Below are 17,407 nucleotides of genomic sequence, written 5' to 3' on the forward strand. Positions count from 1 at the left end.
GCACGGGATTCTCCTCGCATTCCGCTACAGAGCTGTTCCTAGCACAACTGAGAATTAACCACATAGTCAGAAAAATTTGGCGACACTGTGACAGTGCAATCACTTCCACGTATGGTACTGAATTGACTCGCTAAATTCACTTGATATTCCCTTTCCATCCGAATGCCTCTTGCTATATAACCCCTAGACACTGACACAGCAAATTCAATTTTTTGGCTAAAGAAATACTATTCTTCACGTAAGTGACAACTTCTATAATCGTTCACGATTCGTTATGAGGCTGAGCGACTAATACCATGATGAGAGTGGCGTGCTGGCAGCAGTGTGTCCGTAGCCCCGCGCCCCCGCCCGTATCTCGTGTCGCAACGGCTAAATGAGTCGTCAGTTCTAACAGTGGCAGGGATCAGCGTGTGCAAACTTTTTTTCTGATTTATTTTATGGAGCTGCGAATTTCCAGAAAAAAAATCTCTAACGAAATTGGAAGAAAACTTTTACACATCAAGTCCTCTTGGTAGCTCGACACAGAAAGCTGTGTTAATATTCATAGATCTCGATTTCTGACCGCCAAACTGCTTCATAGTACATCTCTATTAATTAATGTATGGTCCTCAAAACAAGCAAATGTTGTGCTCGACTACCGGCCAGGCACGAAAACGTCCATGAATGAGTTTCTTAGTTTTGAGTGCACTTACGAAAGAAATATAAAAACAACCATGAGAGTTACTGATTTATGATGCTTAGTTCACAATCATTTCTGAGTATTATTAGTAACTGCGCTCCAGTCCCTAAACCTAGTTACAGAAATGTGAATCAGACACATTACGTATTCCAGGCCGTGCCAGCCGCGTCTTTGAGATGCCGGCTATGGTCACTTCCCAGCCCTCTGTAGGAGCACAGCGGTTCGTCTTCTTCCTGCTGGTTCTGTAACTGAGATTTGGCAACAAGGCAACGTATGTTTGGCAACTCTGTGATCGACAAGTTACTTCCTGGTGTGCATGGAATTAGCCTCAAAGTTCACTTGATTTCTCGTGTCAGTTCCATTGAATAATCTGAGTTGTTATCGCTTGAGGTGTAACAAAAGATTGTAAATTTACCGTTTTCAGCCCAGCAAAGTCGTTGCACGTGGAAATCGCAACTAATCTTGTCCGTTAAATAGCGATTCACGAGTTCTAGTCACTATTGGCCTCGTAATAGGAATCGTGGATACATACGTATTCGCTAGCTCTGTGGTAATATGCAGACACGTAAAAAGCGCCTGTTCTGGTTCGCGGTTCCAGTCTCGCTAGATCTGACGTTTTTATCCCTTCTGTGAAAGAGCTACAAGCAGTCAGATCAAACATCGATAAGGAAAACGGAAGAATGTACTTTCGGTTCATAGTGCAATGGTGAAAAACTAACAATGCTGCACAACAGGTAATGCCTCTTTCCGTTGCTGAAAAGCAGATTTTGGGTTTCTAGGAATACATAACTTTATTTACGAAATGCGACATTTGCATACCTCTTGAGTATGACACAGCATACCAATTAAACACAGACCCAATCTAAATCTAAGTGAGTAGTATTTTACTAATTCGGTTCGATAGAGGCACGCTTTTGTACAGATACTCAGCTTTATTGAAACAGACTTTCTTTGTAACGTTATAGTGGGTAGTTTTATTTCATTTCTTATAATACAGTGCACAATTTTCGTAGGGTTTCTTTTAGTGATGTTTGAAAAATAGTAAACATGAGAGAGAAATTAATCATCAACGATATATGCGAATTCTCTGATGTTATCTACAACAGTCTGACACTGCACATGCAGTATATTGATTACATGCATGTTGAAAACTTGTTCTGAGTTAATGCTGTCAAACAAGGTTTGAAGAAGAATAATATGCCACTACCACACGACAGCTAATGTAGAAAATACTTTTCTGGCGTATTTTGGCACGATGTGTTCTCCCCATACCTAATACAAAAATTTCGAGATGGATCTGCTGCCTGACCGTCTATTAAACCTGAAAAGAAAAAAATGTCGCAGTAGCTGGCTCTTTTTCCACATGCGACTATTTTGGGTTGAGAAGTGAAGGGAATACTGTCCAAAGTTCCATTAGATTGATAACTTCAGCAGACAGCAGAATTGCGTTTTTAAAAATGTATTTGAACTCGCGACGTTTCGTCGACAGTGCATTACACTTACCGTTACACTACCAGCTGAACTGTAGCTACAGCACCTCAAGAACTTCCGCATTCCATAGTGTTGTGAGACAATGCATATGGCCGGATGTAGACTTCTGAGAGACAGACAGTTACAGCTTTTATTTTGCACTGCACGGCGTTTTCAACAGATAGCGCAATAGAGTAGCTCAAGTGGAAAGGAACACTTCCTATTTAAATTTCTGCATCCTACACTGTTGGCAGTTCTGTGTAGGTGGCAGTTACGTTGTTTTATTTCGGCGAATGTATGCACTGGGTAGCCAAGGCAGCTAGTTCATGGCGATTCGGTCAACCAAGTAAATGAATGTACTGAACATCCTGCAAACCACTACAGGGAGCCTGTGTGTCAGAATTCCAATCTTGTGTGCCGCAACGGTGTTATGATAGAGAAATGAGTCGTAGAGAAGAGGGTTTGGTGGTCTGTTGGACTGATGATAGTTTCATATGATGTTGGTCTCGGTTCGGTTCCAACTTCTGCCAATGTTTTTTGATAGGGAGAGGCAGATTCTATTCTCTTCTGGCTACGCCAGGTGAAGAAGGTATAGTGGCATTGTGGTCTGAAATTCACATTAAAAACGATATTCCTTCTCTACCAAGTAGACATTAGGTTGAAGCACAATAAAGTCAGGAGTGGCGACATGTAGAAACTCTATCACTGGTAACCTTCCTTATAGTAGTTATTTATTTCTAGTGACGAAACAAACGCTATGTAGGGTCACAGGACACTTATTCCATTTTTAATTTGAGCTTCAGTATGTCGATAAAATTGGTTCTGAACTGGGAATGCAACTCAGACCGCCCTTAACGCGGAATTTGATCCTTTCGTGACAATACAGCTCGACTACAATTTGTTGTTTGTTCAAAACTGCAGATTCCTCAACATCTCCACGCATTGGGCGTGAATGGGTTCCAATCCCGGCCCGGCACTAAAGTGAGAACACCTATCTGCTGGTGGATAATAATTTTGATTTTTAACGTATTTTCATTCGTTGTCAATACTAACGATACCTGACGTTTTTGACTCCCAGTGAGACACAGAACTATTTGCGAGGTCACTGTAAATTCAAGGATGTTATTCCGAGCTGCTGGTGGAGAAAAATTCGGTAGCTGACGTCTCTTTGTGTGTAGTCAACAACGATATGTGTGGGGTTCGATCACCAGTCAGCACTTAACTCTTCGTCATATTATTTCTAGTTCAAACATGCTGACATGTCACTGCTGGTGTAACAAACCCATATTTAACGTTAGTTTTCTCTAGAATATAACAGCGATAGGTGCCGGGTTGGTGTTCTGGGAAGGAAAAAATTAATGTTTCGTCTCTTCATTTCAGTTAAAACATCTTGCTACTGCCGAGAAAATCCGATATGTCACAGTTGATTGTGCTTCGGTAACAATCCGATTAGGTTCTGGGTTCGAATCCCTGTCCAACACAAAGCTTTACCTCACGGCATTTCAAGTAAGTTACTTGTGAAGAAGCAATATTTAACATGTCTCGTAGTTCGTTAACATGGACAGTAGATGCTGGGTAGGAATTCGCGTCCGTTAAAAATGTTTACGTTATGTAATTTAAAGTTGATATTCCCTAACTGATGCTACCTAAAATCGAGGTATATCACTCTCTGTATGCCTAGTCAGGAATGACTGTTAGTTTCCGTCAGTCACGAAATCTTTGCTTAGTCTGCATGACCTGGGTTTGAATCCATATGCATAACGAGACGGTTCGTCTTGTCATTTGAAGTCCATACATATTCTCAACTAGCAGCTCAAGAAAAACGTAAATTTTAATGTCATTTTGTGTTAAATGATAAGTACGGTATGTTTCTTTTAAGAGGAAATCATGAATACGACGAACTTACTACGTGCATTACCTATCTGACGTAATAATGAGAGTGGTAACATTTCAGGTATGTCATTTATTGTAATAAATGTGAACTTACAAGCCTTAAGGACAGTCTTACCTGTGATAAGGTGTTCCCTGATATTTGTAATATCGTGGTATTACTTTACATCTTGAGTTACTGCGATACAGAACAGTGTTTTCTAGTGGTGATTTGTTGGAACCATTTTCAATAGTCAAACGACTGTACCGAGGAGCGATTAGAGGACCTGATAGACAGCTGCTTTATGAGGGTTTTATGCGAATCGGGCGAAATGCAATTCAGGTCGTTCGGATACTTTTGAGCACGACTGTACATCGTGTCTACCGATTTCCGTCCCATTCAGGTAATTCCTTTGTGGTGCGTCGTTTGTCTTTTGCCGTAGAACGTATTCTCTACAGACTTCTCCTTCCACTCTACTAGTCTGCGCAATTGCATCATGCCAATGGAAAAGGCTCTGCTAAATGCAACCAATGTATTTTTTTTAAGAACACAACTATCTCCTCGCATAGCAAAAGGTTTTACAATGTTAACCAATCGTTTCAGTGCCAATTGCTCAGTTCTTACACAATTCCAACTCTTCACCTAATTTTTCCACTTCAGCCAATACGCTACTGTCCACGTTCACATTTCGCGGAAATTGGCGTCCTGATTTCCCCTTCTCTACTGTTTCGTTAAGATTAACCAGAGAGGAGCTCTCCTAAAACTTTATAGACAGGAGTGTGCTCACCTGTTAACCGGCGACGAAAATTTGGCCCAACAGTTCCCAAAGGAAAAAGAATTCCTGAACACAATACAGCTAAGTCGCTTTTCAAGGAACACAGAAATCTCCGTCTGTTACTGACTTCCCCCTGCACAGCATTATCAGAAGGTGAACCGTCGGAAGAAAACACAGTTCTTTTGAAATGTGTTTTGCGCGGATGGCACTGCTTGTAAAATCAAGACTGCACGAACAAAGGAGCTCATCACGCTGCTATATACGACTCTTGTGAATCTAGGCCCGGCCCCATAGTGTGCAGTGTATGTTATGTGTACCACTGCCAGAAAGCAATGCGGAGGCACCTGGACCGAACAAGGCTCGAGCTGTGGTGTTTACCTGTGATGAGCACATACTCTGCCCATCACACTTGTTTTCTCCTCTGAAAACTAAATTTTGAAGTGTTTACATGACCAGCCTGAAACGGAATTGTGAAATCGGTCTACGAAATCCGGATTCGAGAGCCTCATGTAAACATAGTGAGTGAGCTGCTTATAAATGTTGACTCCGACTTTGATGGTATATCAGGGCACTACAATTGGCTCTGAGCTCTCTGGGACTTGACATCTGAAGTCATCAGCCCCCTAGACTTAGAACTACTCAAACCTGACTAACCTTAGGACAGCACACTCATCCATGCCCGAGGCAGGATTCGAACCTGCGACCGTAGCAGCAGCGCGGTTCCGGACTGAAGCGTCTAGAACCGCTCTGCCACAATGGCCGGCTATGTGAAATTTCAGAGGCTACCTTTACCACCATACAGGTTACCCGTCTGTTTTTCAAGGAGCTCTTTTCGGAGTGGGGGAGTGGCTATGTACATGAAAAACGATATTCCATTTGAATCTACTGACGTAGCAAAGCACTTCACTGCATAGGTCTTCGACTGTTGTGCAGGAGTAGCTGAATTTATTGAAACTTAACGTTAAACTTTAATTACTTATAGGTCCCCTAATTCGGATTTCAGGAAATTTCCGTTCAAGCTAGAGAGGGTTCTCGGCTCAATTTATGGAAAGTATCAAAAATTAGTTTATGTGGTGACTTTAACATTAATTTTGCAAGTGACTGTACAATAAAAACAATGTTGAAAGATCTGCTAAATTCATGTCATCTGACGTTGATTATGTTCTTTCTGACCAGAGTGCAGGGTACGGTAGCACAAACACAGATAATATTTGTGCATACACAAATGTTAAATATAATCGCAAAGCATTTAGAAAAGTTAATCCAGCGGCAACAGAGACTTTTTCTAACTTCATTAAAGAACAAAAGTGGTAGAACGTTTACAGAGCTGATAAAATCGCCGACAAGAAATTATAATACTTTCCTCAACATATTTCTCATGGTGTTTGAAAGTTGCTTCCTATTAGAGCACTCTATACTGGATACTAGCACTAACAGGCATTCGAGGTAGCTGATTAGTGAGATAAGGATATCTTGCAGAACACAGTGGGAATTATATAACGTTAGAAATAGTCACAACAGAATTGCAGTAGCCCGTTACAAACAGTACTGGAAAGTACTTAAAAATGTTATTGGGAAGGCAAAAAGCATGTGATATGCTAATAGAATAGTTAATTCCCGGGATAAAATTAAAACCATACGGTCAGTATTGAAGGAAGTGTCTGGTCGGCAGCACAAGGTCAAGGACATAAAATCAGTATTTAATACAGATTCCGTTACTGATAAGTCAGATTTAGCTACAATATTTCACAATCACTTTCCCAATATAGAAGGTGAGCTAAATAATACCTTAGTTTCCAAGGAGACTCACATAACTCTCTTAGAAAATGACTTTCCAAGACTATTCTCTGAAATATACTTCCGTGATACTGACAAGGGGGAGGCTGAGTCAATAATTAAATCGTTGGGGACTTAGGGCTCTCATGGATATGATGGGTTACGTGGAGAATACTAAAGCACTGTGCTGCATATATTAATCAGTACTTAGCCACATTTAGAACTTTTCCTTTAGGAATGGTCAGTTTCTTGAACGATTAAAGTACTCAGTAGTGAGACCGGTATATAAAAAAGGAGAAAGGGATAACGTCGACAGTTTCAGACGTAATCCTATACCATTGGTGTTAGCTAAAGTTATGGAAAAAGCTGTATACATAACGATAATTAATCATTTCAGTTCACATAATTTGCTGTCAAAAGATCAGCTTGGGTTTAGAAGTGGTTTAATAACTGAAAATAATGTATTCTTTTTTTCTCTGTGAGTCACTTGGATTAAACAAAAACTCGTGGACACTAGGTGTTTTCTTTGATTTAACTAAGGTGTTCGATTGTGTTGGTCACAAAATATTACTGGAGAAGTTGGAATAAGACCAGTAACACGCAATTGGTTCCACTCATACTTTCAGAATATACAGCGAAAGGTCATACATCCACAGTAATGAGAACGGCTAAGACGTGGAGCCTGACTGAGAGACGGTTGTGGAAGGGGGCTCGGGTGTCGGTGATGGGACCGTTCCCGCTTCTTATATGTATAAATGTTATACTTTTTAATATGACAGGTGATTCTGAAACATTTCTGCTAACTCGGTAGTGAAGGATATCGAGTGCAGCATAGGCAAAGTACTAAACAGTACAGTTCGTGGCTTGTAGAAAGAAAATTGTTGCTAAATCACAATAAGACCCAGATTTCACCGTTTCCAACGCAGAATTCAACTAAAATTGCTATTTTGATTATACAGGACGAGCATATGATTTATGAATTTGAACAGTCAAAACTCCTAGATAATCGGATAGTTGGTAAACTGTCATGGAATTCTTTTCAAGATCTTGTTCAAAAACTTAATGCTGCTATTTTTAGCACCATTAGAATAGTATCTGAGCTATGTGATAGACCAACACAGAAATTAGTCTACTTTGTTTAGTTTCATTCGCTTATGCATATCGTATTATTCTCTTGGATAACTCTTTCCATTCTCAAAGTGTATTTTTGGTTCAGAAATGGGGAGTTCGAGCAAAATGTGATATACCTTCGCGAATCTCTTCTCGGCCCCCGTTCAAGAGTCTTAGAATTCTGACACAGGCCTCTCAGTATACGTTTTCTCTAATTTCGTTCGCTGTTAACAACATGAGCTTATTCTCTAGAAGCAGCAGCTTTCCCTCAGTTAATACCAGGCAGAAATCCAGCCTGCATTTTACTCGCACCTCCTTTCCTCTTTGTGGAGAAAGGCGTGCAGTATTTGGTGCATCCATTTTCAATAAGCTACCGTGAATAATTTTGTCATAGCTCACTCCTTCTAGTGTGACGGGAATTCATGTGTTATATTGTTGATTATGCCAGTTTTTACTCGTCAATTTGTCAGTTGCATACGCTTCGTGTAAACGTTAACTGTTATTTCGTTTCTGATGTTAATTTCATGTACTGACACGTTCCATAACCACGGAGTTTTGTTTCTCAGTTTGGTCCTGATGAGCCACAAGTATAAAATAACATAAAAATAAATAAATCACTTTCCAGAACGAAATTTTCACTTTGCGGCAGAGCGTGCGTAGGTATAAAACTTCCTGGCAGATTAAAACTGCGTGGCATACCGAGAATCGAACTCGGGACCTTTACCTTCTGCGGGCATTTTTTTTTTTTCACCAACGATATTACAGAGGTTGACCATTAAGGGGAGTTAGAACGGAAATTTTTTTTTAATATAAACTCACATGGGAAGTCTTTTATTTTATTTTTTGAAATATAATCTACACTGGTTGAAAATGATAAAATTTTTACATGCATTACTTCAAGATTTAATAAAATCGCTAATTTTTTATATAGAAGGCTGCGATGTGTTGGCCATGTCCAGAACAGGATGGGCACCAGGTTGAGGAAGTTGAAACAAAGTTTGAGAGACAAGAACCATTCTGATCGTAAAACCATAAGAAACAGGCTAACAGACAAAATGATTGACGAACTACGGCAATATTATGGGATGACCATCAGAAATAATACTGAGGATTTGTTGAAAATGAAGCAGGCAGTATGGGCTACCGTCTTCCACAGACAGTCAACTGATGAAAAACCCTCCGGGACCTAATTCATGGTGCAATTACCGCAATGCCCAGTACTTAAAAAGTCCATAGAGCAGTAAACATTCCATCCCAACAGCAGTCGTGGACATCATAACACCTATTTACAGAGACCTAGCAAAACCTGAATTGCTGAAGAAGTGTCTGCATGGTCAGACTCAAAATCCCAATGAGTCGTTCAATAATCTTACATGGACTCGCTTACCAAAAAATGTTTTTGTTGGAATACAGACACTAACTTGGGGGTCAGTGATGCTGGTATTGCTTTTAGCGATGGCAACATTGGTAGGGTGAAAGTGCTACAGCATATGGGAATTAATCCTGGAGCAAACTGCATCAGAGAACTTGGACGGATGGACAAGGCTCGCCTTGATAAAGCACAGTATGCAGCACAGTTGGCCACTGAGGAGTCCAGAAAGAAGAAAAAACTTGGAAAAAGATCAAGAGGATGATATACAGTATGGTGTAGAGTGCTTCCGAGTGACTAAAAATAAAAAAAATCAAGCATATATTAAGTGAGTTACAGTCTTTTGAAACTTTAGAAGCCGTTCCTGAAAATTTACATTTTCTGTTGCATTTCCCTAAATCTCAGATACCACTTCAAGTAGAGTATTCAAATTTTCATGGAGTAATAAGATACATATCCTGAGTCCACTGAACTAAAAGAACAACATAATGTTATGTATAATTAAAATTATTTAGGATAACGTACAAAAAAGTACACAAAATTCTAACCGTGTAATTAAAAAATTGTATTTCCGAAAGCAGTTGCTGAAATGCAATTATTGTAGATCAGTAGACACAGAACATACAGTTTAATGCCCTGTAAAAGCTTCATGTCAATGGCTACAGTAGTTCCTTAAATACAGGGAAACCAAGTCAATAAATTTAACATTATCGGGATAGGGCGTTCCAACTCCCCTGAAAGTGAAAGCACTTCAAGAGTGGCCAACAGCAGACTGACTACACTTTTAAAGACGTACATGACATTCAGTATTCATTTCATTATTTCATTGTAAGATCGCAATCGCTGCAGGAGACGTACAGCTTCAGGTTTCTTCTTACCAAGGACAGCCGTCGATCAGGTGGGTGTTAAAAATATATGTCGTGTGACTAGGGCCTCCCGTCGGGTAGACGGTTCACCGGGTGCAAGTCTTTCGAGTTGACGCCACTTCGGCGACTTGCGCGTCGATGGGGATGAAATTATTATAATTGGGACAACACAACACCCAGTCCCTGAACGGAGAAAATCATCGACCCAGCCGGGAATCGAACCCGGGCCCTTAGGATTGACATTGTGTCACGCTGACCACTGTTTTTTCCTTTGTTGATCCCATTTTGTTCGTTGTATGCGTTCGGGGCGGACTTCTCATGACACCCGTTCAGGTTGTTCGTTGATCCGTTCACTCAGTTTTTTTTTTTAATTACAGAGGGTAGCTACCCCTCTGACCGAACACGGTGAGCCACCGTGCCGGTGTACCACTCAGCTGCCGGTGGCGGACAGGTGAATGTTGCATCCGCGTGAAGTGTAGCCGCAGCCGTCTACGCCCGTCTCCGCTGCACGAGAAATCCCAGCTCAGTGAGTGCTCCAAGTTGGTCTTCTCGAAGGGTAGTTTCTTGGTTTTCCATTTCGTGGCAAGTATGTATCCACACTCTGGTTTCCCGAGTTTGGATTTCTCTGTTTATCTTCTCTGAACTCTCAGCGTCACACTCTGAAACATCCTTTCTCCCAGCTTGGGCGCATCAGAATATGAAGAGGGTATCACGTTCATGTAATGGGTTTCTTCTCTTAATATCCAGATGAATGTTGTGGATGAATGCTATTCACAACAAATAAACGTAAAGAAACGGAAGGAAAGTTGCTTCTCCTGTGGTGGTAGCTTCTCATCATTTGGAAATGAAATTTACTTTGCAGTAATATGTAAGCGTCAGTTTAAAATAAAGAAAAAAAAGCAAGAAAAAAAATTTTCTCCAACAAATTACATAACATTTCTCGTTTGAATGTTTACAGTTTTCTCGACTGGCGTGTGTACATGTGACTTTGTTGTGACTGCGCTCGTCAGCTATGTGGAAGATACTTTTCCGAACATGAAGTAATACAGGGGGTCCGAAAAGACTTTCCCTGATCGCATAAATTGATATCTCAGGCTAGAAGTAAGATACAAATATGAAACGTGTGTCGGATTGTTTACAACTATCAAAGTTTTTTTTCTGTTTTAGGTTCACAGTACGTAAGTAGTGGATGAGGTGCAGTGCCCAAGAAGCCATGTTAACCATTCAGGAGAAGGCACAGTGTGTCCTGTGGTACCATGAGACACGATCACCAACCACAGTGCAGAGACACTTCCAGACAACATTTGGACGGAATCCACCTGATGTCAAGAGCAGTTCAAGAACACAGGATCGGTTGCTGACCTTCCGAGGCCTGGTCGACCAAGTACCTCAGCAGACAGGGTGGAAGCTGTAAGGCAGTCTTTTCTGCGAAGTCCGAAGAAATCGGTGCGCAGGGCCTCACGTGAGTTACAGATGCCAAAAAGCTCTCTCCATGACATTTTACACAAAGGTTTTTGTTTCGTGCATACAAAGTGCAAATCGTTCAGGCCTTGTTGCCCAATGACAGTACACGTCGAAATGCTATTACATATTGAGGACGATGATGGTTATCTCAGACCAATTGCCTTTTCTGACGAAGCAACGTTTTTTGTCAGTGGAGTAGTGAATCGCCAGAATGAGAGCATTTGGGGTTCACAACCCCCTGGCGACGTCATGGAGTGCACCAGAGGCAGTCCAAAGGTGAATGTTTGGTGCGCGCTATTGCACGATCGAATTATCGGGCGATTCTTCTTCACTGAGGCAACCATCACATCTGCAGTGTATCTGGACGTGTTGCAACTGTATGCTGTTCCTCAGCTGCTTCAGTATCACCCCGATGTCTTGTTTCAGCAAGACGGTGCACCGCCTCATCGGGGTTTGGACGTCTGTGGCTATCTCGATACGACCTTTCCTGGGCGATGGATTGGTCGTGATGGGCCAACGGTTTGGCCTCCACGCTCTCCTGACATAACCCCATTAGACTTCTGTTTATGGGGTTATGTCAAGGACGAGGTCTACCGAACACGTGTACCAGATCTTGAAACCCTGCGGCAACGGATAACCACAGTCGTTGAATCTATCCCTCCAGTGATGTTGGCTAATGTGTGGACGGAAATTAAATATCGCCTAGATGTGCTACGTGCTACCAAGGGTGCTCATGTGGAAGTTTACTGATGTGTGAAAAAAAACTTTGATAGTTTGTAAACAATTAGACAGAAGTTTCATATGTGTATCTTACTTCTAGCCTGAGTCATCAATTTTTGTAATCAGGGAAAGACTTTTCGGACACCGTGTACGATGTGGAATGACTCTCAGTTTTGAGGTAAAACCCAAATAAAAAAGTTTTGGAACAACCGTTTATACTTAGGATGTTTTTCCAAATTACGATGTTACTCCTGAACATATAAAATGAACGCTTTGAGGAGTGCATGCTGTCGGGTGACAACGTACAGTACGCACGTTGTCCGAGGGCCAGGTGTAACTATTGTTCTTCGCGGCAGGGAACAAGTGCCAGTCCGGGTGTAACACATCGTCCACAGTGATCGCATTCTCTGTCGTCCTGTTAATAATCGATAACTTTTTCCTCGTCCAGTTCCATATCACGATGTTCTCTCCACAAACGAAGGTGTGAGCCATTGTGTCTATAAAATGACATTGGTTACAGTATGGTGTAGGGCGTAGTTTAATTTTATGCATCTTTTCGCCTGTAGAGATCTTTTTATTTACAATGTCATACCATACAGCAGCTATGACCGACATATGAACGGGGTTGGTGATGTTCGCCTATATACGTTTCCGTGTTCTATCCCGGTTTTTCTTTTCGATTGGATTTCGTTGTTGTCTCTTTGTCAGTTCAAAGTAAGGTGTAGAGGTACTAAAATGATGAGGTGACAGGTGCAGGCAGTTGGTTTCCGTGAAGTAGACGCTGACGTATCCCAGCCTTTGGTTGGTGTGCCCAACGTTGATTGGCGGCGTCACATCCTGAGGTATTAAGGAGGTGAATAGTCTCTCGTATATCCCAGTCTGGTTGCTGCTGATTATTTTGGATGTTCTATGTATGAAGACCGCAAGACGCTGAGTGCGTACATCCTTATACACTACTGGCCATTAAAATTGATACACCACGAAGACGACGTGCTACAGACGCGAAATTTAACCGACAGGAAGAAGATGCTGTGATATGCAAATGATTAGCTTTTCAGAGCATTAACACAAGGTTGGCGCCGGTGGAGACGCCTACAACGTGCTGACATGAGGAACGTTTCCAACAGATTTCTCATACACAAATAGCAGTTGACCGTCGTTGCCTGGTGAAACGTTGTTGTGATGCCTCGTGTAAGGAGTAGAAATGCGTACCATCACGTTTCCGACTTTGATAAAGGACGGATTGTAGCCTATCGCAATTGCGGTTTATCGTATCGCGACATTGCTGCTCGCATTGATCGAGATCCAATGACTGTTAGCAGAATATAGAATCGGTGGGTTCGGGAGGGTAATACGGAACGCCGTGCTGGATCCCAACGGTTTCGTATCACTAGCTGTCGAGATGACAGGCATCTTATCCGTATGGCTCTAACGGATCGTGCAGCCACGTCTCGATCCCTGAGTCAACAGATGGGACGTATGCAAGACAACAACTATCTGCACGAACAGTTCGACGACGTTTGCAGCAGCATGGACTATCAGTTCGGAGACCATGGCTGCGGTTACCCCTGACGCTGCATCATGGGCAAGAGCACCTGCGATGGTGTACTCAACGACGAACCTGAGTGCACGAGTGGCAAAACGTCATTTTTTCCAATGAATCCAGGTTCTGTTTACAGCATCATGATGGTCGCATCCGTGTTTGGCGACATCGCGGTGAACGCACATTGGAAGCGTGTTTTCGTCATCGCCATACTGGCGTATCACCCGGCGTGATGGTGTGGGGTGCCATTGGTTACACGTCTCGGTCACCTCTTGTTCGCATTGACGGCGCTTTGAACAGTGGACGTTACATTTCAGATATGTTGCGACCCGTGGCCCTACCCTTCATTCAATCCCTGCGAACCTACATTTCAGCAGGATAAAGCATGACCGCATGTTGCAGATCCTGTACGGGCCTTTCTGGATACAGAAAATGTTCGACTGCTGTCCTGGCCAGCACATTCTCCAGATCTCTCACCAGTTGAAAACGTCTGGTCAATGGTGGCCGAGTAACTGGCTCGTCACAATACGCCAGTCAGTACTCTTGATGAACTGTGGTATCGTGTTGAAACTGCATGGGCAGCTGCACCTGTACGCGCCATCCAAGCCCTGTTTGACTCAATGCCCAGGCGTATCGAGGCCGTTATTACGGCCAGAGGTGGTTGTTCTGGGTACTGATTTCTCAGGACCTATGCACTCAAATTGCGTAAAAATGGAATCACATGTCAGTTCTAGTATAATATACTTGTCCAATGAATACCCGTTTATCATCTTCATTTCTTCTTGGTGTAGCAATTTTAATAGCCAGTAGTGTACCTAACCTGACTGCATTGCGAGCCAGTGTTATCTGAACTGGAGTTTTGAAGATATTTCCTTTAAAAAAAAAACAATATATGGCAACAAGAAGCTTGTGAGCAGTGTCAGTGGGTTTCGGTAACACATTCTACTAAGAACATAGATACTTACAAACTGCACGCTTTGGAAGCAGTTGAGGGATCTAGTCTTGTTTGCCGGCCGAAGTGGCCGTGCGGTTAAAGGTGCTGCAGTCTGGAACCGCAAGACCGGTACGGTCGCAGGTTCGAATCCTGCCTCGGGCATGGATGTTTGTGATGTCCTTAGGTTAGTTCGGTTTAACTAGTTCTAAGTTCTAGGGGACTGATGACCTCAGCAGTTGAGTCCCATAGTGCTCAGAGCCATTTGAACCATTAGTCTTGTTTTCTTGTAGTTGAGCCACCCAAGCACGACTCACGACGCCTTCTCACAGCTTTGATTGCGGAGATACCTCATTTCCAAAGTTATAGAAGCTCTTCTACGAAGCATGCATGACTAGCATCGTGGAAAAAAGAATACTGCGGAGTTATCGCTTAACCACAGCCTGTAGGATGTTTCCAAGATGAAATTTTCATACAGCATCGGAGTGTACCCTGATATGAAACTTCTTGGCAGGTTAAAACTGTATGCCGGACTGATAATCGAATCGGAACCGTTGCCTTTTGCAGGCATGTGCTCTACCGACTTTTGTTTCCTTTGGATTCAGAGTGCTAACCATTATACCATACTTTATACACACACACACGCACGCACACGCGCGCACACACACACACACACACACACACACACACACACACACACACACACACACACCTGGCTTCAATGCACTTGTTTTCAAGTACAATTAATTGACATGCGTGAAGGACTATTCTTTCTTTGTTTACTAATTCCACTTCTCCTAACTTGGAGCGCGCCACTCGCCATAAGGTGCACATTTCCATCTTCGTTGGCGCTGATAATGATGAAGATCTCTGCTAGAACTTTTTTTCTTTTTTTTCATATGTGGTCTTCGACAGAGAAATAAACTCAGATGATACTACAACAATCAAACAGAAATGGTGGTTTCAGGTATCTCTGTTGCCTGAGAGCTGAAATGCGTTCTTACATTCCTCGAAAAATAAAACATGTTCCAAATACACTTACAGTGAGTTATGCACCCATAAATGAACAGACTTCCTGAAAATTTAATCATATTCCTTATGTGTATATAAAAGAATGCTGAGGATGCCCGGCCAGTTGGCCGTGCGTCGTTAGTCCCCACGGCTTTGCAGACTGGTCCCCGGCACAAATCCGCCTGGCAGACTTGTGCCGAGGTCCGGTGACCTGGCCAGTCTGTGGACGGTTTTTAGGCGGATTCCCATCTGCCTCGGCGAATGCAGGCTGGTTCCCCTTATTCCATCTCAGTTACACTATGTCTGCAATCGCTGTGCAAACAAGTTCTCCACATACGCGTACACCACCATTACTCTACCACGCAAACATAGGGGTTACACACTGGTCTGGTGTGAGACGATCAATGGGGGGAGGGGGGGGGGGGGGTCGACCGGGGGCCGAACCGCACAGTAACCCTGAAAGAGTGGTTCGGTGTGGGGCGGCGGAGGGCTGAAGTGGACTGCAGTGGTCGTTGTGGGGTTGTGGACCACTGCGGCTGTGGCGGGGACGGAGCCCCTCCGTCGTTTCTAGACCCCCGGTTAACATACAATACAATATTAAGGATACATATCTACCTTTTGAGATAAGAACGCTCGTATTAAATCAAATTTGTTCTGTAGTGCTAGAGCAGGCTCGTCAAAACTGTGCCCCTGGGGCGCCAGCGCCCGCGACCGCCCGCGGCCAGCGCCCCGGGCGAATTCGTCATGTTGCTGCCTGCAGTGGCCGAGTCGCGCCGCTCAGCTGGCTGTGCGGGCCGCCCGCCCAGCCTCGCCACGCCGCTGTACGCGCGCTTCGTACAGCCGTCAAAAGCGACACAAAGCCGTTAGTCAACAGACGCAAGGCTACAGTGGATCGAGATGAATGGTCAACACCAGCAGACAAAAAGAAAAAGGAGCGACGCATTCATACTTAACCTGAGAGGGAAATTAATTTCCTGTGTACTGCTGTCGAAAGTCGTGCCAAATGTTTAGTATGTCATCTGAACCTGATGCGTTTAAAAAAGTTTAGTGCAGACGAGTCAAGCATTTCAGAAGAAAAACTTATTTCGTGGGAAAAACAATTGCGCGAGAATTGTGGACACTTTCGTGCACTAGACAGCGTTAAGGAAGATGTGAATTTTTCAGATTATGTTCAAATCATTTGCGAATTACGAGAGCAGTTTGAAAACAGATTTTTGGAGATAGGTGAGCTTCAAGGGGCCTTAGATATATTTGTTCGCCCGTTTTCCCTTCGGGCTGACGACGTCTCACAAGTGCTTCAACTAGAGCTGATTCGCCTGCAGTGCGATATCCGCCTGAAGGACCGCTTTCTTATGTGTAAAACTTTGGATGACTTTTACAATTGTCTACCAGGAGAGAAAAATCCTCTTTTGCAAAAGCACGCGGCCCAAGTTCTCCCAATGTTTGGTTCCACATATATCTGTGAGCGCTTTTTCTCTCTTTTAAAACTTGCTAAAACTAAGAACCGTTCATTACTTGGCGATAAAAAATTGACTTGACGTTATCAGTCTCACGGAATATTGTACCAAACATAGACAAAATCGTTTCCTCGAAAAAGAAAAAAAGTGTAAAATGTTAATTGTCTTCTTTAACAATGTTGACTGTAAGAATTACAGAGCTTTATAACCTTAACCCTATTTTTTAATAAGTTTTCAAACTAGGTCGGCTAAAATTATTACATAGAAAACAGCAAACTAAGGATCCGATTTCTAAACTCTGAAAAGGGATACAAAAAGACGTAGCTCGAAGTATAGTAAAAAAAATTTTTACTTGTAACTGCTAAC

This window comes from Schistocerca piceifrons, chromosome 7, assembly GCF_021461385.2.
Source record: "Schistocerca piceifrons isolate TAMUIC-IGC-003096 chromosome 7, iqSchPice1.1, whole genome shotgun sequence".
Taxonomy (NCBI): Eukaryota; Metazoa; Arthropoda; class Insecta; order Orthoptera; family Acrididae; genus Schistocerca; species Schistocerca piceifrons.